The 18,676-nt window shown below is 51.4% G+C and overlaps 1 protein-coding gene and 1 long non-coding RNA gene across 7 annotated transcripts in view; one reads left to right on the top strand and one right to left on the bottom strand.

The window, feature by feature from the left end:
• Window positions 1–18,676, top strand: part of ZNF423 (zinc finger protein 423) — a 345,388-nt gene that overhangs the window by 10,685 nt on the left and 316,027 nt on the right. Inside the window, exon 1 of one of the 6 annotated variants that reach the window (XM_086350578.1) lies at window positions 14,428–14,523. The exons of the other annotated variants lie outside the window; for them this stretch is intronic. The gene's annotated coding sequence lies outside the window, so the exon portion shown is untranslated. Of the gene's footprint in view, window positions 1–14,427; window positions 14,524–18,676 lie in introns of those variants that run through there. 6 annotated transcript variants of the gene reach the window in all.
• On the bottom strand, window positions 2,395–8,986 carry LOC147353181 (uncharacterized). The gene is made up of 3 exons (XR_015145442.1): window positions 8,870–8,986; window positions 3,832–4,034; window positions 2,395–2,481 (listed from the first exon to the last, which is right to left on the bottom strand). It is a non-coding gene; the product is annotated as an uncharacterized LOC147353181 (long non-coding RNA).

The raw sequence follows: 18,676 nt of genomic DNA, 5'->3' as shown, positions 1-18,676 counted from the left end.
AGGGGGAGAGTAGCTTTGCATGGGATGCAGTCAGCCTGGTGGGCTTCCGGGAGACCATGCTCACTTACAGATGACTGCAGATGACCGTGTCTTGGGCTTCTGAGTCCTTGTGTTTAAATAGATTTGTTAGGTGAATGAGTAACTGTGTAAGCTATTGAAGGAATGAATGAATGAGTAGACAGGTGAATGAGTGAATTGTGAACAAATAACTGGTTAAAGACTAGATGAATTCCTAAATGAATGAGTTAGTGAGTGAGTGGGTAAACTCACAGGAACATGTCACAGCCCATCTCTATGTAAAGAAGGCTGAGCACCAAAGAATTGATGCTTTTGAATTGTGGTGCTGGAGAAGGCTGAGAGTCCCTTGAACAGCAGGGAGATCAAACCAGTCAATCCTAAAGGAAATCAACCCTGAATATTCATTGGAAGGATTGATGCTGAAGCTGAAGCTCTGATACTTTGGCCACCTCATGGGAAGAACCTCTCACTGGAAAAGAAAGACGCTGATGGTGGGAAAGATTGAGGGCAGGAGGACAAGGGGGCCACAAGGGATAAGATGGTTGTATGCCATCATCAATCCAATGGACACGAGTTTGAGCAAGCTCGGGGAGATGGTGAAGGACAGGGAAGCCTGGCGTGCTGCAGTCCATGGGGTGGCAAAGAGTCGGACACGACTGAGGGACTGAAAAGCAATATCTTGATGGGTGACTTCGGCTCCTGGCTGGCATCTCTGGTGGTCTCTCCTGCCTCCTTCCCCTCCTCCGGAGATGCTCCTCCTGGAGGACTGGGAGCCCTCACACCCCCCTGGGGCTGGGATGCTCTCTGCCTATTCTCCCCCTTCACCCTTAGCTCAAGGGTGGGTGGGTATGTAGTGCTCTCCTACATGTGAGATTGTAGCTACTGTGGCAATCATTGTGCTAGTTTGTAAACCACTGTTCTCCAAGAATAAAAGCAATATGAGATTTTCATACTAACTTTAAATACAACAGAACTTTTAACTGAATAAACTACTCCCTCTTCCCTCTTCCTGCCACAATCCTAAGGGGGCTTCAAAGCCCCAGCTCAGTGCTGGCCAGGACTCTGCGGTCCCGTCTCCACTAAGTGGCCCTCGGGTCCTTCAGCATCTTTCAGGGACGGTTTGTCCCCACATAGCACTAGGAGTAAGGGATGGGTTGGGAGAAGGAAGGAGGAAAACAAGATGTGTTTGCAGGGAAAACGGCCAATAAAATAAAGCAGCATGAAAAAGAAAGACCCCTGTATCACTGAAGGTCTATGTTAAGATTGACTTATTTCTCTCGCATGGGAGGGTTGTGGTTTGGAGGAAGCATGCTCTGTGATCTTGGGCAGGACAGTGCCCTCTGTGGGCCTCAGTTTTCCCATCTGTGAAATGGAATGGAACTGGTGGGGCTAGCTATCTGTCTTACATGGTTTAAGATTTTAATCCCCGGAACATAAGAGTGGGAAAGCACAAGATGCTTTGGCTTTAAAATAATACAAACTAGAAAGATATTTTTAGGTCTTTTCGTGGTATTTTTTTAAATGCCTTTTTAAAAAGCTATATATTTAATTGTTGACTGTGCTGGGTCTTGGTTGCTGTGCGAGGGCTGTCTTTACTTGTAGTGAGCGTGGGCTGCTCTCTAGCTGCTGAGCGCCGGTTTCTCCTTGCCGTGGCGTCTCTTGCTGCGGAGCACAGGCTCTGGAGCATGCGGGCTCAGTAGCTGTAGTGCATGGGCTTACTTGCTTCTACATATGGAGTCTCCCTGGACCAGGGACTGAACCAGTGTCCTCTGCATCGCAGGCAGAGTCGTAACCATGGGACCACCAGGGAAGCCCCTTTTCAAGGTACTTTTTAAAGTGACCTGTCCACAGGGTGAGAAGTCTGAAGAGGCAGATCTGGGGGATCCTCCATCAGGGCATCTGGATCCTTTCTTGCTCCCTGGGTCCTGTGGTGGATTGAAGGGAACGTTGGATAAGAGAAGACATGTCAAGGGCTTGACTGTGATGTCAGTATCTTTTCACGTGTCTGACAGTTCAGCCTGAGGTGTCCCTCGCTCTTTTGGCCCCAGGGCCTTTGCCAGGCATCCTTGGAGTAGGCTGTCTGGTGCTCCTCTAAGCCAGGGGGCAACGTGGACGGAGAATGTCCAGGCCCTACATATGCCCATCAGAGCCACCAGCACGGCTGGCCCGATGCTGGGGAGGGTGTGGAGGGGCAATCGTGGCCAGGCACTCGCCTGTGCCAGGCCCTGCTTTCAGCTCCTCCCGCCTGTCCCCCTACTGGTTTCCTGATTTATCTCCATTTCACAGATGTACAAACTGAGGCCCAGAAGTCCCTTGCCCAAAGTCACATGGCTGGAGGCGGGCAGAGCTGGGATTAGCCCAGGGCCTGGGTCAGTAACCATTACCTTATAACTGCCCAAGGATCCCCAAAAAGACAACAGTGAAACTCATGCTTTCTCCATGGGCTGGAGGAGTCCCTGGACCCTGGGAAGGAGAGAGGGTCATGAGTGAAGGCACAGGAGGTCTGTCCTGCTCCCCACCCATCCGTGTTCTCCTCCTTGTGGGCTGTCAGTATCCACATCTTTAATAACTGATTTACACATCTTCAAAAATAATTTAACCCCCTCCTCCCCCAGAGATGAGCTCTGTTATCCATAGTTCTCTTTCCTCCCAGACCTCTTCTGTGGTGAATTTACGTGAAAACATATGTATATGCACCGATGGATATGCAATTTTAAACTTAGATAGTATCATATACTGGTTGGCTATGCTTTCTGTTATTTGTTGTTTTCATGAAGCAGTGAGTTTTCAGTCTTGGTTGCACATTAGAATCATCTTAGACACTTGAAGAAATAACATTATCTGGGACCCACCATAGACGAAATAAGTCAAACTTTCCGAGGATCGTCCCCCGGGTGTTTTTTTTTTTTTTAAGCCTCTAGGGTACTTTGGGTGTGCAGCCAGAGTTAAGAACCATTAGTCTAGGAGACATCATCATGTTAGTGTCGCAGACTATTCCACTTTAACAGCCATAATGCTGTAGGGTGGGTTCTTAGTCCTCTATTGATGGATGTTTAGTTTTTCACTGTTATAAACAAGGATGCAGGTAACATTCTTGTTTATAAATCTTTGTGTTTCTTAGGCTAGATTCCTAGAAGTGGACTTGTTAAGTCGAAGAGTGGTCACTTGTAACTTTTGAAGGATATTTCTAAATTGCTCTCCACAAAGGATGTACCTTCAGTACCAGTGTGTGAATACATGTTTCTCCTAATCCTTGTCACATATTATAGGTCCCTTTTTTCTTTTTCTTTCGCTCTCCTTCTCCTTCTTTTCCCTACTTTTCCTTTTTGCCAATCTGGCAGGCAAGAAATAGCCCGTTGTTTTAATTTGTACTTTCCTGATTACCAGTGAAGTTGACCATTTTTCTTATCTTTATAGGATACTTCTTATTTCTTTAGGAAGGGGAACTGACAGCACTCTGAATGTGGAGCATGGGGGAGTGAGCTTTTCTTTCCATCAACTAGTCCTGTAGTCGTGTCTCTTCTTTCTTCCATCAAACATCCATCTACTCATCTGTCTTCCATCCATTCTCCATTCATCATCTATCCATCTTGTCATCCATCTGTCCTCCTCTCCCATTCCTTTTCTTCTTTTCCATTCCTCTGTCCCATCCATCCACCCATCTTATCATCCATCCATTTTCCCTCCATTCATCTGTCACTCATCTCTTCTCCACCCGTAATCCTTCCATCCTCTTCTCTCCTCCCCTCTTTTCCTTCACTTTCCTTTCTTCCCTTTCCATCCATCCATCCATCCATATCCCGAGTGTCTTACCCTAGTGAATATGTTAGCCTGGGCTCCAGGGAGGCTGTAGAGATGAACTGGTGGAGGCCATGCTGTCAGGGAGCCCACAGTTTGGAGTGGACACAGAACCCTGACCAACCACAGGACCCGACAGGGCAGCCCAAGACAGAGGTGCAGGTTGAAGGCCAAGAGAGGTTGGAGGAGTTCCTTTGACAGGAGGAATGAGGCAAGACCTGGAAGAGGGGATAATGTTTGATTTGGGCCCAGAAAGATAGAATTACAACACCCAGAGCAGCTCCCGTTTCATGAGCCCCCCTTGTATGCAGGCACTGGGCTATGTACTTTTCAGGCAGTATCTCATCTCAACACTCACTTCTCACCACTCAGTTGGGGGCCTTAGGCTATTTTTTTTTTAATCACAAGACATAACAGATTTAGAGAAGCATCATCTGAACTCCCTTGTCATGTGAATGGTCAGACTTTCCCAGAGAGGGTGAATCAGATATCCAGGGTCATACAATGACCTTGTGGCAGAATTGTGCCCAGGGGCAGGACAAGAATGAGCTGGGGAGATCTTGCTGCTGTCACTGACCAGGGTGTCACTAACCAGGCCAGGGTCTTTCTTGGGAACCACCTGGACCTCCAAGCTGTGGGGAGTGTGGGGGGATTCTGAGCTGGCGGACCTTGACTTCCACTTCTTATCCCACCCACTTCTTCACCATGTGAGCCTCAGTTTCATGTTTATGAAATGGGGGCTCCCCTCCCAAGAAAGGTGTGAGAAGGAGCTTTGTAAAACTGAAATGGCCATCCGGATGGTTGCTGTTGGACTCACACTCTGGAGCGGCCTAACCTGGCCATTCTCTCTCTCACCTGTATGTGTGCTTAGAATGCAGTGCCAGAGAACATGTGCGGGAAACACCAAGCTTTTAATCTGTCCCCTGGAGGTGCCAACAGGTTGTGAATGCGGTTTCTGTATGCCTCATTCACCCCACCTCACCAAGGACAGCTGCCTTTCTAAAGGGGTGCACTGGCCAGGCACATGGAAGGGGACTGTGTGGGCTGGTATATGCCCCAGAGGGGGTGTGCATGTGTCTGTATGTGTGCCAGTGGGTATGTGTGTGTGCGCACACATGTGAGTCTGCACATGTGTGTACAGGTACGCACACATGTATGCATGTGCATGGACGTGTGTGTGTGAGCCCCAGCCTCCACAGTGAAGAGATTCTTGTTATTGCTTGCATGGTTCAGACCATCAGCACAGGGATAGAGAAAATGCACATCGATGACAGACTTTGCTCATGAATTTAGTTTATATCCATTCACTGGAATACTTTTGGAGCACCTATTAGTATATGCCAAGCACTGTGCTAGACTTGACTTTGCTGAAAAAAAGAGGCAAGTTCTTTCTCCTTGCTAAGATTCAGTTGACATCTGTAAAATCCTGGTTGTGAGTGTGAGAAATGAGTTTATATTCTTGTTTCCCAAAATGTATTCCAGGATTTTGTTGATGTTCCACCAAAAGAATAAAAACTATTTTTTCTGGCCAAATACATTTGGCAACCCCTGCGTTCAACAGAGTTACACGTTTTAAACACTTTCAGGGCTTCTCAGAGTTTTAAAATACTAATGTGGGATTCTCTCAGACCTGTCAATAGTTTCTGACTTTCAAACTTGCTTGTTCACTTGTCCTGGGATCGCGTGACCTGGGTCCAGTTTGGGTTTCTAGGCTTTGAAGGTCTGCTGTCGTTTACTAGTTTGCTCATTCATTCGTTCATTTATTCACCTAACGCAAGTTTACTGAGCACCTACCATGCACCAGCCACTCTTTGCAGTGCTTGAGGCCACAACAGCGAACAGACAGATGTTTATTCTAGTGGGGCGAGAGGCCACCGACAAGTCCATGAGTCAATAACAAGTTCTGGGAAACAAAGCAGGTCCTGGGATAGGCAGGGAGTGGTGAGGAAGGCTGTCCAGACAGGGCCATCTGGGAGGTGACACTTGAGCCCATGGTGATGGAGGGGGACGGCAGGCTGGAAGCCTTGCAGCTGGTGCTTTGGAAGGGCCGAGGGATGTGTAGGGGGGTGGTCCTTCCCTGGACCACTTTCCCAGAGAGGGTGAAAGCTGGCAGGGCACCCCACTGGCCTAGCCCTCTGTGGTTTCTATGGCACAGTCAGACCTCAGAGAGATGCTTCTCTGAGTGGTGAGTCAGTCTGATGGGGCTGTTTCTGAGCAAGGGCGGCTTCTGCCTCCCTATCTCCCCTCTAGGAGCTTCTGAACCACGGAGTCCTGTCTCAGTGTAACCCTGCCCAAGTCACCACGGAGGCCTTGGAGGGTCCTCACCCCGCTGGCTGCCTGGCTGCAAGCACCACCTGGCAGAGCTTCTGCCTGTCCCGGTCACTGCCGGGTCCCCAGTGCCTGGCACTGTACCCACATTCCCATCCCCATCTGACAGATGGGAAAATGAGGCCAAGAGGCTCCCACAACCCGTTGCCTCAGAGGCCCAACCCTTTTCCAAGCCAAGGTTGTGACCTCAGGCTGGTGGGGTGGGCAGGGCAGACACTTCTAGGAAGGGAGGTGGGATCTGGGGGCCTCAGGCACCCTCCCTCCTGGCGTTTGTCTGCAAACCTGCTCGGTGTGACTTGGGTCCCGGGAGATGAGAGAAGGGGAATTGGAAATGGAGAGTAGCGAAGGAGAAAGAGGTCGGGTCAGTAGGGGAGGGCCAGGAGATCCGGGGGGGTGGGGGTGGGGGGGGCGGAGGCAGGAGAACAGATGGGGAGGGGGCATGAGGGAGGGACCTCGGGGCCCGTCCCGCCCAGCGAGCCTCGCCAGCCGGCCAGGCGCTTGGGAACGCGGCCCCTTCCCGGGCCCTCGTCTGCCTGCCCCGCGGGGCGGCCCGGGGACCCCTTTGAGGCGGCCGTCCTGGGAACGCGTCGGGCCGCCCCCCGCCCGGGAGGGCTCCATGGCTGCGGCGCAATAACTCAGGCCCAAGTTTGGGCACAAAGCGGCCGCGGCGGGGGGCTGGCTGGGAAGGCGCGGGCTGCGGCGCTCGCTCGCGCTGCCCGGGTGGGGCCGGGGCTTGTTCCGCACCGCGGGCCGCCCCCGCCGCCCGCCCCTCGGAGTCTGGGGCTGGCCAGGCCCAGCTGGCGCTCCCAGGACTCCTGAGTCCCCGGCCCAGAGCGCGGGGCGGGCAGCAGGCGGCGGCGTCTAGCCCACAGCCGGGTGCCACCGGTGGGTGGGCTGCGGCCCCCGCTGGCCAGATGTGCGCCTTGGAGGGTTGCGGGGCGGGGGCATCGGTACCGACTGCGGCGCAGATTGGCTCGCTGCTTTGGGGCGGAGCCGGGAGAAGGCAGTCGATCGCTGTAGGGCCAGTCCTTGGATGTATATATACAATAAATAAATAAGTGTCCTCGATTGCTTTTGAGCACTTCACTTTTAACTTCAGAGCAGCCCTGTGAGGTGGTACTGTGATTATCCCCCTTTCACAGAGGAGGTAACTGAGGCACACGGTGGCAAAACTAATTGCTCAGTGTCTCACAGCTGGGACGAACAGGACTTGCACGCAAGGCCCCAGACCCCATCGCCGGGGCGCCTGTGTGGGGATTACGGGCGTGGGAGTGCAATTCTGAGTTTACTTATATATGTTGAAGAAATTACAGACACAAGCTCTACAAGCACAGGTACTGATTCTGGGTTTCACTCACTCTTTCACTTACTGAATGGGTACTTTCTGACTTCATTCATTCCCTGGATGTGTGTTTCTGATTCTGGGCTAGATCTTATTGTTGGGTGCTCAGTGCCAAGTGAAAAGGGCTGGGTCTTTGCCTTCAGGGAGCTTGCAGTTTAGTTGGAGGTGGGGTAGTGAGACTGACAATAAAGAGTGAGCAGTTACACTCACTCTGCAGGTGGGGTGGCCTGTAGGTCCTTTCTGGGGAGTCCCCTGGCAGGCCCCTGGACCCTGAGCTTGAAATCCCTGGAGGTATGCACGACCTCTGAGCATAGAATGGCTCTAGAGGGTCTCATGGGCACCTCCAAGTACCCAGGGAGGAGGTGGGAGGGGCACCTCCTGATTTGCCAGATGAGGAAGGGTGATCCAGGGAAGCCCGTGACCTGGCCTTGGCTCACACTGCACATCTGTGGCAGTAGTTATTAGGCTACTGATTTCCAAGATCCCCATGTTCCACAGACAGGGGTCCTTACCCCCAGGCCCTGTCTCTAATATTAGGGCCCATGTCCTCTGCACAGACTTAGGGCTGGAAGTGGAGGTACATACTGATGCTTCGTCGCTGGCACCCAAATCCCTGAGCTGTCCCCATCCTTCTGGCCTCCAGCCAGGCCAGTAGAAGATAGCTGCCTTCACGCACCTACTGCATCCACAGTGCGGTCTGAATCGGATAACTGAATGGGCTTTATTCTGAATTTTGTGTCTCTACTGCCTCAAAATATCTGTTGTTCTGGCTTGCCCTGGGAGTGCAGGCCTGCTGTATGTTCCGGGTCTGAGCTTGGTGTAAGGTTAGACCTGGCCTCAGACCTCTCTGTGCATTTCACCCTGTCTGACTTTTGTTAGGAGAGTTCCAAGTGTGCTCTGTTCTATGGACAGAGGTCTGGCAGGAGGGGGTAATGTTTACTGAGGCTTGGTGCTTGCTGAGCACTTTATACATGTTTTATCATGAATACCCTCAACAGCCCTGTGAGCCTGGTCCCATTACACTTGCCATCCTACAGGTGAGGACGCATGGTGGGTCAGCCTGAGCTTCGAGATTTTGTGTCATAGCCCGGCTGCCTGACACCAGGTGCCCGCCCTCATCACTCCCAGAGCCACCTTCCTTCCATACTCTTCCCCAGGAGCCGGGCTGGGAGACAGACCCATAAACAGTGATGAACTCTGAGGCTGGTAACACCCAGCTGGTGGCCAAGTCCACACTCCCCCACTCTCCTCCCCCACTCCTGCCTGCCTGGGCCTTCTCCTCAAGTTCAGCCTGGGGAGAAGCAGCTTGCACAGGCTGGGGCGGGAGGATGGGGCCAGCCCCTGGGAACACTCGGGGTGGCTGGCTGGTGGACAGGGCTGTACCTGCTTCCTGGTTTCGTCGGAACTGCACAGCCAGGCTGACCCTCTGTTCTGTCGGGTGGGAGGTGCTTACTTGCCGCATTCAGGGTGGGGAGTCCTTCCTTCTGCTGTCCCCCACCCATCCCCAGGCCCCAAGAGTCCAGCTGGCCCAGCCCAGAAATCTGGGATGTGGTGGTTTGGCATGGATGGCCTTGCTGAGGGAACTCAAAGATTTAAAGGGCCCTGTCCTCTGGACCTCTCTCTGGTTCCAGTCAAACTGCCCTGTAAGCCCAGGACATGGCTGGTGGGCCTGCATCTTCCTTCCCACCAACGTTTTCCCCAGAGCTTGGGTTTGAACCCAGGGCAGGAGCCCCTCTAGGGGTGGGTTTCCAGGCAGCCCTTTAGCAGATACCCATCGTAGCCAAGAGGCCCAGGAGCAAGCAAGCTTGCCCTCCCTTCTGAAGTCCCTCTCTCTGGGCACCGACCCTCTGCATTCCCTGCCCTCCACCTCCTCCTGCGCAGGCTTCCTGGAACCCAGGGACCCTGGAGGTTTCTGGGCCATATCGAGTTGCCTGGGTGGTTGTTTCCTTTTTTTTTTTAAGGCCACGCAGGGTGGAGGAGCTGGGAGAGAAGCCGATGATTGGGCCAGGGCCAGCCTGGGGTGGAGGCTGTCTAGAGCCCGTGCCTCCCAGAGTTGGGCTGTGGCCCCCAACCCCTACCTCAGAGGGGCCCAAAGCCCGGCCTCCCCTCCAAGCTGGGACCAGCCCTGCCTGGCATTTCCTGTCTCCCTTCCTTTCATTTTGCACCAGGCTCCCCAAGGGCACCCTGGGGGGCGGGTGGTGGGGCCCACTCTCACTCTTCTCCCTGGTGACCGGGGCCTGACTTGACCTAATAACGCCACAAACCTGCTGGGCTTCTAAGGGTGGGCTCCGCTGGATTGCTTCTCCCCAGGTTGCCCCTCCTGGCTGGACTGTTGGGCCAAGCTGGGCCCACCTTCAGGTCTGAGCCAGGAGGCCAGGACTGATGGAGAGCCTTGTAAGAGGGCTCCTTACAGACCCCCGGTGGGGGGTGGGGCTCTGGCAAAGGCCGGGGGATTGTGGGGAAAATGGAGCCCTTGAGACCAAGGGGAGGGGGCAAAGGAAGGACCTCTGGGGGAGTAGGAACCTGGGCTAAGGCCCCTTGGAGTTAATTCTGAGATGATTTTGAGAACCCCCAAACCCTTGGCAGCTCTGCCCTGCCCGCCCCCAAGGCCCACCACACACACGGTTCTGCTTTTCCAGGCATCCTCCCCTGGTCGCCTCCCTCTGGGTGCCTCCTGAGCTCCTCGGGCCCCTCCCCCAGGCCTCCTGGGCCCCCTCCTTCCTCCTTGACCCACTTTAGTCCCCTGTTGCTGGGGGAGGGGAGCACGCAGCCGGCGGCTCTGATCCTGGCTGCCTCCCCCGGCATCCCTTGGGGCGGGCTGTGGATGGAGCCAGCAGGCTGAGCCGGCCTGGCCCCAGGGACTGGCACACAGCGTGCTCCGAGTGGCAGCTCCCTGCCCCCTCCCTGGACAGATAGTTCTGGACAGCTGCCCCTGCCCCGGGCCCCTGGGAGGCCCTGCCAGGGCCGGGCTCCGGTTTCCCCCAACCCCAGGGAGCTGTTGCTCCAGAGGTCCCTCCTACCACCGCCTCCTTGCTGAGCGCACTTCCCAGAGGGGCCCTGGGGCAGCGCCAGGCCCTAGCCTCCTCATTCTTCTAAAATCTCTGCTGGAGAGACTGGAGCTGGGGGTCAAGTTCCCTGTCTGTTGTTGATCTGTGTGAGGTGGGGAAAGCCACCAACCTTCTCTGGGCCTCCTCTATGGGACAAAGGATTTGGACCAGGTAGCTAACCTTTATTGAGCATTTACTATGCTCCAAGGACCTGGCTAAGCATTTTATGTTTATAATTTCAGACGGGCATGGCAACCCACTCCAGTATTCTTGCCTGGAAAACCCCACGGACAGAGGAGCCTGGCGGGGTCGCAGGAGTCAGACACGACTGAAGCGAATGAATGCACACAATGTTGTTACAATGATATCATGGGGCATGTTTTCCTACACTCTGTTTTAGAGATAAGGCAACTGTTTTACAGAAAGGGAAAGTAACTTGCTTAAAGTCACACAGGCTGTCCATGGTGGAACCACAGGGGTCAGAGCCCAGGTAAGCCTGATGAGATGAGTTTTCATTGCCCTGACATTTTAAAATCCATGCTGATACTAGGCTGTTAACTCTTTCTGGGACTCTTGCATGGCAGTCTAAGGACTTGAGATCCTCCTCCAGGGGTCCTGCCTGAGCCCCGTCCCATCATTTCTTCCTGCTCCGGTGTTGCCTGGGTCCCCAGGCCTACCCCCTGCCCTGCAGCAGGCTGTGGGAAGCCAAGGCCCCAGTATGCCCGCCAGCTGGGATCTCACTCCATCCTGAGTCGTCATTCTGTGGTCCAGGGGCCTGGCCCCATGTGGGATCGCTCCCCGCACAGAATGTGTCCTGGCTTCCGGCGCTGCCAACTGTAGGAGCCATGAGCCAGCGGGAATTTCCGCATGCCCGCCCTGCTTGACCACTGGCCCGGCCTTGCGGATCCCCCTGCACCCTGCCCCTCCTCCTTTCCCATGGCCCCACTGAAAAACACAAATGTGAAAAATGGGGTGGCAGACCCTGCGGGGTGCTGTTCAAATGTGGGACCCGTGCTTCTCTAATCTCTGCATTTTTTTGCCTTTTCCTCCTTGACTCTTGACATCTGTCGGACCTCTGGGGATCTTTTCATTTCATTGTCTTGCTAAACAGAGGAGGGGGTGGGTGGTGGTGGTGGGGGGCTCTGGGAGCAAAGTCAGGATATCTATTCTTATTTGCCTAATTTCCTCACTTAAATGTATCTTGTGATTAAACATTTTCTTAGCGAGCTTGGTCAGGGCTGCACTGAGTTTCTTTTCATAAACATTGGCAAGTGAATTTAACAGCCTTGTTTGTATTAGCTGGAGGTTTCATTTGCATAGTGATTGTTCTTATGAAACAAAATAATCACTTGCAGTTTATGAAACTGTATAAATACTGGGGTCTGGAGCCGGGTGTGTGTGCAGGCCTTTTTCTTCCCACATGGAAATCCATCCATCCGGTTCAGGGAGGAAACCCAGGCTTCAGGAAGAGGATTTTCTTGCTGGAGAGGTGTTTCTAGGGCTGTGGGCATTGCCTGGTGGGTGGAACTTGTGGAGCCCATTCAGGGGAGGGGCATGGGAGGGAGGGGGGCCGAGGTGAGCGCAAGGAAATGTCCAGACTCCAGTATCTGCTCCTTTAATGTTATATTCTTTCTGCCTTTTTGATTAAGGTTGCATTCTGGTGGCCTGAGGCCCAGTGTTGCCCACAGATATGTTTTGATTGGGTTGTGCTGTGTCTAAAAGAAATAAACCAACATTGAAAAATGTGGAGATTTCACAGAAGCATTCATTCAGATTTCTTGCTTCTCTCTCCTAATAGCTGGGTAGACTTGGGACCGCTAGGCCTGCTGTCCTGCTTGGTGCCAGTCCCGGTGGTGTGGGGGTGGGGGCTGCTCCAACAGGTGGGGTATATTCATCACAGCCCCTCTGCTCACGCCACCCGTTTACGTGCCTGCCGGCCCTCGGGGATTAGGGATCCTGACTGCAGTGGGTCTGTCCTCTCAGTGTCCTGCAAGCTTGAGGCTCCTGTGTTTCACTGAAACGCTCTGTAGGCCCCTGCTGATCTGTTATGAGATGTCTGCTCAGCCTCGGCCTATTTGAGGAGCTTCCCCTGGGCCCCCTGGCTCTGCCCCAGGGGCTCTGGGTTCCAGGCCTCCTGATGTCCATATTGGCCAGGGGCAGAGATCTGGAAAAGGAGCCACTTTGGGAGGTCACACCCTTATTCCCAGGAGCTTGCCTTTGCTCAGAACATTCCTGGCCTCCTCTTCAGCAGCTCCCTTTAGAGCCTACTGCCCCCAGAAGACAGGCGTTTCATGATCTCATGCTGTTTTTTAGACTCAAGCAGCATCGCCCAGCTTGGTCAGCAGGCTTGGACCGAATAACTTCTTAGCTGATTCTAATACATTTTCAATCTACTTGTGTTGGGTGGGCCCAGAATAATACCTGTAGAGTTGCAGATGGTTTGACAAAGGATCTGGGCTGCAGTTGGCTTTAGAGCTAAGGAATGGTGCCTGCTCCCCACCCCCCAGATGACCCAGCAGAGCCCTCAGCTATCTGGTAGCCTTTCTGAAGCCCCTTCACATTGTAGGAGGAAAAGTCAGAAGTAACAGAGAAATTGGGTGAAACAGATTAATGCCAGCAACTTCTTCATTCTGCAGAACTCTGTCCCTTAGCCTGGGTATCTTGAGCACTGGTTAGAAAGTGGCTCCTGTAAATCCCATTGTACCTCCAGGCCTTCATCATGTATATCCCTGGTTGAAAACTATACTCTGGGTCTGGTGTCCTTTATATAGTGTCTCATGTTATCCTCACAGTAGCTCTAAGTGGTAGTGATGTTATCCCCATTTTATAGATGAGCAAACTGAGGCTCTGAGGCCCAAGGTTACACAGCTGTTGAATGGAGGAGCTGAGATTTGAACCCAGGCCTCCTGGCTCTAGAGCCCACTCTCCTAATGTCTATCTACCTATCTATATATCTATATCTATCTATATATATATATATACACACACACACACATATAGTATATATGTAGATAGTAGATATATATATACATATATAGTAATACATATATATGTAGGTAGTAGATATATATACATGTATAGTATATATGTATGTATGTGTGTGTGTGTACACACATGGGAGTATTACAAGGATAAAATGACCTAAGATCTTATTGTTACGTCTACTGAGACTTCCCAGGTGGCTCAGTGGTAAAGAATCTGCCTGCCAGTGCAGGAGACCATGGAAACACGGGTTCAATTCCTGTGCAGGAAGATCCCCTGGAGGAGGAAATGGCAACCCACTCCAGTATTCTTGCCTGAAAAGTGTCATGGGAAGACGAGCCTGACGGGCTACAGTCCATGAGGTCGCAAAGAGTCAGACATGACTGAGCACACACACAACCTCTACTGATTAGAGCAGGAACATGGACTCAGGCATGGTGAGGTTTTTCTTCTTTTAAACTATTATTAGATGGTGTCATTAAGCATGATGCTTTCTTCACTTTTCTATTTTTGATCATTTCACTGCTCTGAACAGAATTTTCCCCCAAGATCCTGAGGTTGTAAATTTCCTTTGGAGAGGCTTGTACCTCTAACTGTTTGAGGCAGGGAGTAGCATGGAGAAATCTGTAGGGTCTTCTGGAAAGAGAAAGAGCAAACAGCTAAGCCAGACATTCTGTTTTGATAGAACTGGCTGGCTGAAGAGGAATCCTATCAGTTGGGATGGAAGATGTGAAATACAGGTTCAAAACAGCTCAAGCATAAAGAGGATGTAGTATCTTATACGACCTGAAGTCTGGAGAGAGTGTGGCTTCAGAGTGCTTAGTGAGGCATTGAACACTGTCAGCAGTAACTCAGGTGCCTTCTGTCTTTATGTTCTGTCCTGCTTAATATATTGGCTCTTACCCACAGATGTCTCCTCATGGTGAAGAAATGGCTGCATTGGTGCCAGACATCACACCCTCACTCATCAATGTCCTAAAACCAGAAGAGAGAAGCTCCCTTACACAGGTCTGTCTTTAGAGGAAGGATACTTTTCCTAAATGGCCTTCTGGTCCCTCCCTTGTGTCTCATTGGTAAGAATGGCCTCCCCTGCAGATCCTAGACCCACACAGGCTAGAGTATAGAGCATCACTCCTGGGGCTCATGAGAGCCCCAGCTTTCCTTAGATTTAGTGACTTCTGGAGATAGTCAACAAGAAAGAAATGGATGTGGGGAGGTACCCAGTGCTGTTTGGGGACAAGCAGTCTCCAGGAGGCCTGTGCCAACGCCTGTGTCTCTTTCCATGCAAGGTTCTGGAATACCTCCCTCATCTCATTATGGCCCTCTCCCATATCCTAATCTTCCTAGTCCTTCTTTCCCTACTTCCTGTTCTAGGACTACATCATTCCTTCGTCTGTTTTTCCCTCTGATGGAATCACTCGCCCCTCTTTCTTGTCTGATTGGTTCATTCTCATCCTTCTGGACTCAGTGCAGTGCCGCCTTTCCTAACTACTTATCTCCCAAACTGGGTCCACTGCTCTTGATCTCTATTTTTTTTTAAATTGTCATGTTAGTCTCAATAGGAATTTATTTTTGTGTTTAGTTGTGTACAGTCTTCCTTTTGCACTGGACTCTCAGCTCTATCTGGGACAGGGACTGAGTTTGACTTGTCCACTCTGTGTCCCTAGGCTTCAGGAGAAGGACCAGTGGGGAGGAGGAGGGATTTAGCAAGAGCCTGGCATGGAGCAGGCATTTAGTAAATATGCAGTGAATGGAGGACCTACCCGAATCCCCCGTCTCTTTCCTCTGCCTCATCTGTTTCTGTATCCTTCTCCCTTGGACTCCAAATTCCTTCCTGTGTTCTTGGCTCTTTGAGGAAGCAGAGAGACAAAATATCTCCATGAGTCTGTGGACCATTTTCTCTTTACAGTGGCCAGGTTGCTGACGTCTGTATAGATGCTTGGCCCAGTGGCTGAAGCCAGTGGGCAGCATGGATGCACGTCTGGATGTCTGGATCTGACCCTTGCCCACGTGTGTCCCAAGGACTCATGGCTTTGCCCCAAGGAGGCAAAGGGGGTTATATTTTGTGGCTGGGAGCTCCCTCACCCGTGAAACTGAGGAGCTGGCCCCTTTGCAGGGGCCTATTGGGTCCATCCCATTCCTGGCAAAGCCATTTAGTTATTAGTCTTGCTGCTGTTAAATTGTAAGGCTGGCATGGGAGCCAGCTCATTATTTTAGACAAGTCAAAGGTGGAGATGGTTGGCTGTAGTTCTTTGAAGTTTAAAGACAGGGAATCTGAATACTTTTGAGGAATTTTTTGACCCAAATAATCAGGTTGACCTTTGACTCAGATGAAGTGGATTCTAGGGAACACTCCCATGATGTGTTACCATAGGACTGGGAGGGAGGAGAGAAGAGGGCAATCCCTGGCTAGGTTGGCCAACACTGAGGTTCAGGTGAGGGCACAGCAGGGGTCTTGACCCAAAGGTGGTGGGTGGGACAGTTTAGATGTGCTTGAAGCTCTTCCTCATTTGGGTCCTCAGACTGCCAGAGACATCACTCAGTGCTTTAGGCTGAGGTCTCTCCTGCAGGGCAGAGAAAGAACCTGCCTGCGGCTGCAGACCTCTTCTCCATGGCTGGTTGTACAGCAAATCATAGCCTTGCTCCTGTGTGCAGGCGAGACCCAGCGTGTGTGTACACGGGTCCACGCGGGCCTTGCCTGGGGCCCGGCGCCCACCCCAGGGACCCTTTGGGGAATGCGTTGGCTGCAGTTTGAGCCTAATGAGCAAAGTGTTAGGTGGTGGGGCTGCAGGTTCCCTGCCGGAGCTTGGTCTCCCCGAGGCCCGCAAAGTGGAGCCATTGAAGACGGCGGAGGCTTTCCTAGCGCCTGCTGTTGCTTTTAGGGATCTTGCTTATGTTGTCTTTTCTTTTTCAGTGGGAAGTGTCAGTGTGAGTAATTATATATATTTTCACAAACTTGAACTATGCTTCATTTAAACTTCTATAAACATGTCTGTATAATTCTAATTAACTGCTCGCATAAAGCCATCAGAAAGTTACACGGGGAAAGCTCATTTGCCAGACTGTTGCCTAAAAGCCAAGGAAAATATTATGTTCTTCCAACAAACGGACTATTCATGTAGGCCGTTCCCAAGATAAACAGGAGATATTTGAGGACAAGTGAGATTTGAATTGAAGCAGGGATGGCCGAGCCTCTTGTAAGTGGTGTTCAGCAGTGTTGGCAGGGTGGGTGGCTTGATTGAGTGATAAATGCTCTTCAAGAAAAATGCCTCGGACTTGGAATGTGGGGTCAGGACCCTGGAGATGGGCCATCTTGTGGTACTCTTGTTAAAGTCTGTGGGCAGGAGGCCACTCTGAATTAGTGAAAAGTCTGAATCAGAGAAGAGTCAAGCTCTTTCGGTAGTTTGTGCTTAGGTTACTAAGAAAGTGTGGGCAAAAGAGAGCCTTGGGGCTGCTTTAATAAGGGGGTCGGGATGACTTAAAGTCAACCTCATTCATTCCTTCTTTCATTCACTCCTCCAGTCGATTATTGCTGGGCATCTGGGCACCTGACCCAGAGCCACAGTGGGGCTCTGGGTGTGACAGCCGACAAAATGTCAACATCTGTGCCCTCCTGATCCCATGTCTGGTTGTTGGTGGTGGCGGGGGGGTAGTGAACATGGTAAGTGAGCACCCATTGTGTGGTGTGTTAGTGATCAGGGCTCTGGGAGAGAGTGAAGGGGGAGAGGGCTGGGAGCCCGACTTGGTGGGTGTGGTTTTCGGTTGAGTCAAGGAAGGTCTGCCTCCCTGAGGAGGTGACTGTGAGTGAAAACATGAAGGAGGTGCAGACTTTCCGGGTAGTGGGAACAGCATGTGCAAAAGCCCTGTGCAGAAGAGTGCTTGGGTGTCTGAGAAAGGTGAGAAGGCCCAGGTGCCTGGGGCTGAGCAGGTGATGGGGAGAAGTGGGTGATGACGTCGGACAGCTGATTGAGGGGCAGGGAAATGTAATCCAGTCTTTTGTTATATGCAAGAAGACACTTTTTAAAAAAACTTTTTGGCTGCACCTCTTGGCATGTGCAATCTTAGTTCCCAGACCAGGGATCGAACCTGCTCCCCCTGAATTGGATGGCAGAGTTTAACCGTTGGACTATTCCAGGGAAGTCCCAGAAGAAGATACTTCTGAACTGCTTTTCCTTTACTTCATAAGATGAAAAAGACTTCAACATTTTGCCACACTTGCTCTATTGCAGATGGTGTGAATAATACACAAAAATGTGGAGAAGAAAATAAAATCCTCCCAAATATCCCTTTGCAGGGAGGCAGACTGTTTCATGTCTGGGATGCTCCTTTCATGCCTTCTCATTTTATCATCTCCTCTAGCTTCTTTCCTCCCAGCCTTTGCGAAGGTTGTTGAGAAATGCTCAGTCAAACCCCGGCTTAGTATCACAGGTGACTATTTTGAGATGGAAGATTGAGGAGTTTTTTTTTGTGCCCTTAAAAAACTTGAAATTGGAGTCCAGGTAGTTTTTAAGGTGGTTTTCGACAGCTGAAAAAACGGTTGCAAAGGAAGCCTCTGGAGGGCTGAGGGTTCTGTGTAGACACAAACTTTCAGCGGTAACAGTGAACTTTCTTTGAGTCCTTACTAGGTCCTAGGTGCAAGACATAAGTAGTTTTCGCTCAGTTCTCTTATTTTTGCCAATGTTTTACTGTGGGTAAAACACACACACACACACACACACAGAAAGAAAAAAAAACAAACAAATCATAAAACTTCCTCTTTAGACCATTTTTGAGTGCACAGCTCAGGGTATTAAGTGTGTTCACGATGTTGTGCAGCCTTCTCCACTATCCCTCTCCATAATTTTTCATCTTGTAAAACTGAAGTTCTCAACACGTTAAACAATGACTCCCCACTTGCCTCTTCCTGCAGCCCCTGGTAACTACTATTTTCGTTTCTGCCTCTATGGATTTGACTACTCTCAGTACCTCATAGAAAAATGGAATCATACTGGGGACTGCCCTGGTGGCCCTGTGGTTAAGGCTGCCTGCATCCATGGTAGGAGGTGAGGGTTCCATCCCCAGATGAGGGTCCCACAAGCCGTATGGCTTGGCCAAAAAAAAAAGAGAAAAAAATGGAATCACACAGTATTTGTTTTTAGCACAGTGTCCTCAAGGTTCATCC

This window comes from Bos grunniens, chromosome 18, assembly GCF_055505025.1.
Source record: "Bos grunniens cultivar Pamir isolate PY7600 chromosome 18, Bosgru_T2T1.0, whole genome shotgun sequence".
NCBI classification, from domain to species: domain Eukaryota; kingdom Metazoa; phylum Chordata; class Mammalia; order Artiodactyla; family Bovidae; genus Bos; species Bos grunniens.
This window is presented reverse-complemented; position numbering and strand designations above follow the sequence as displayed.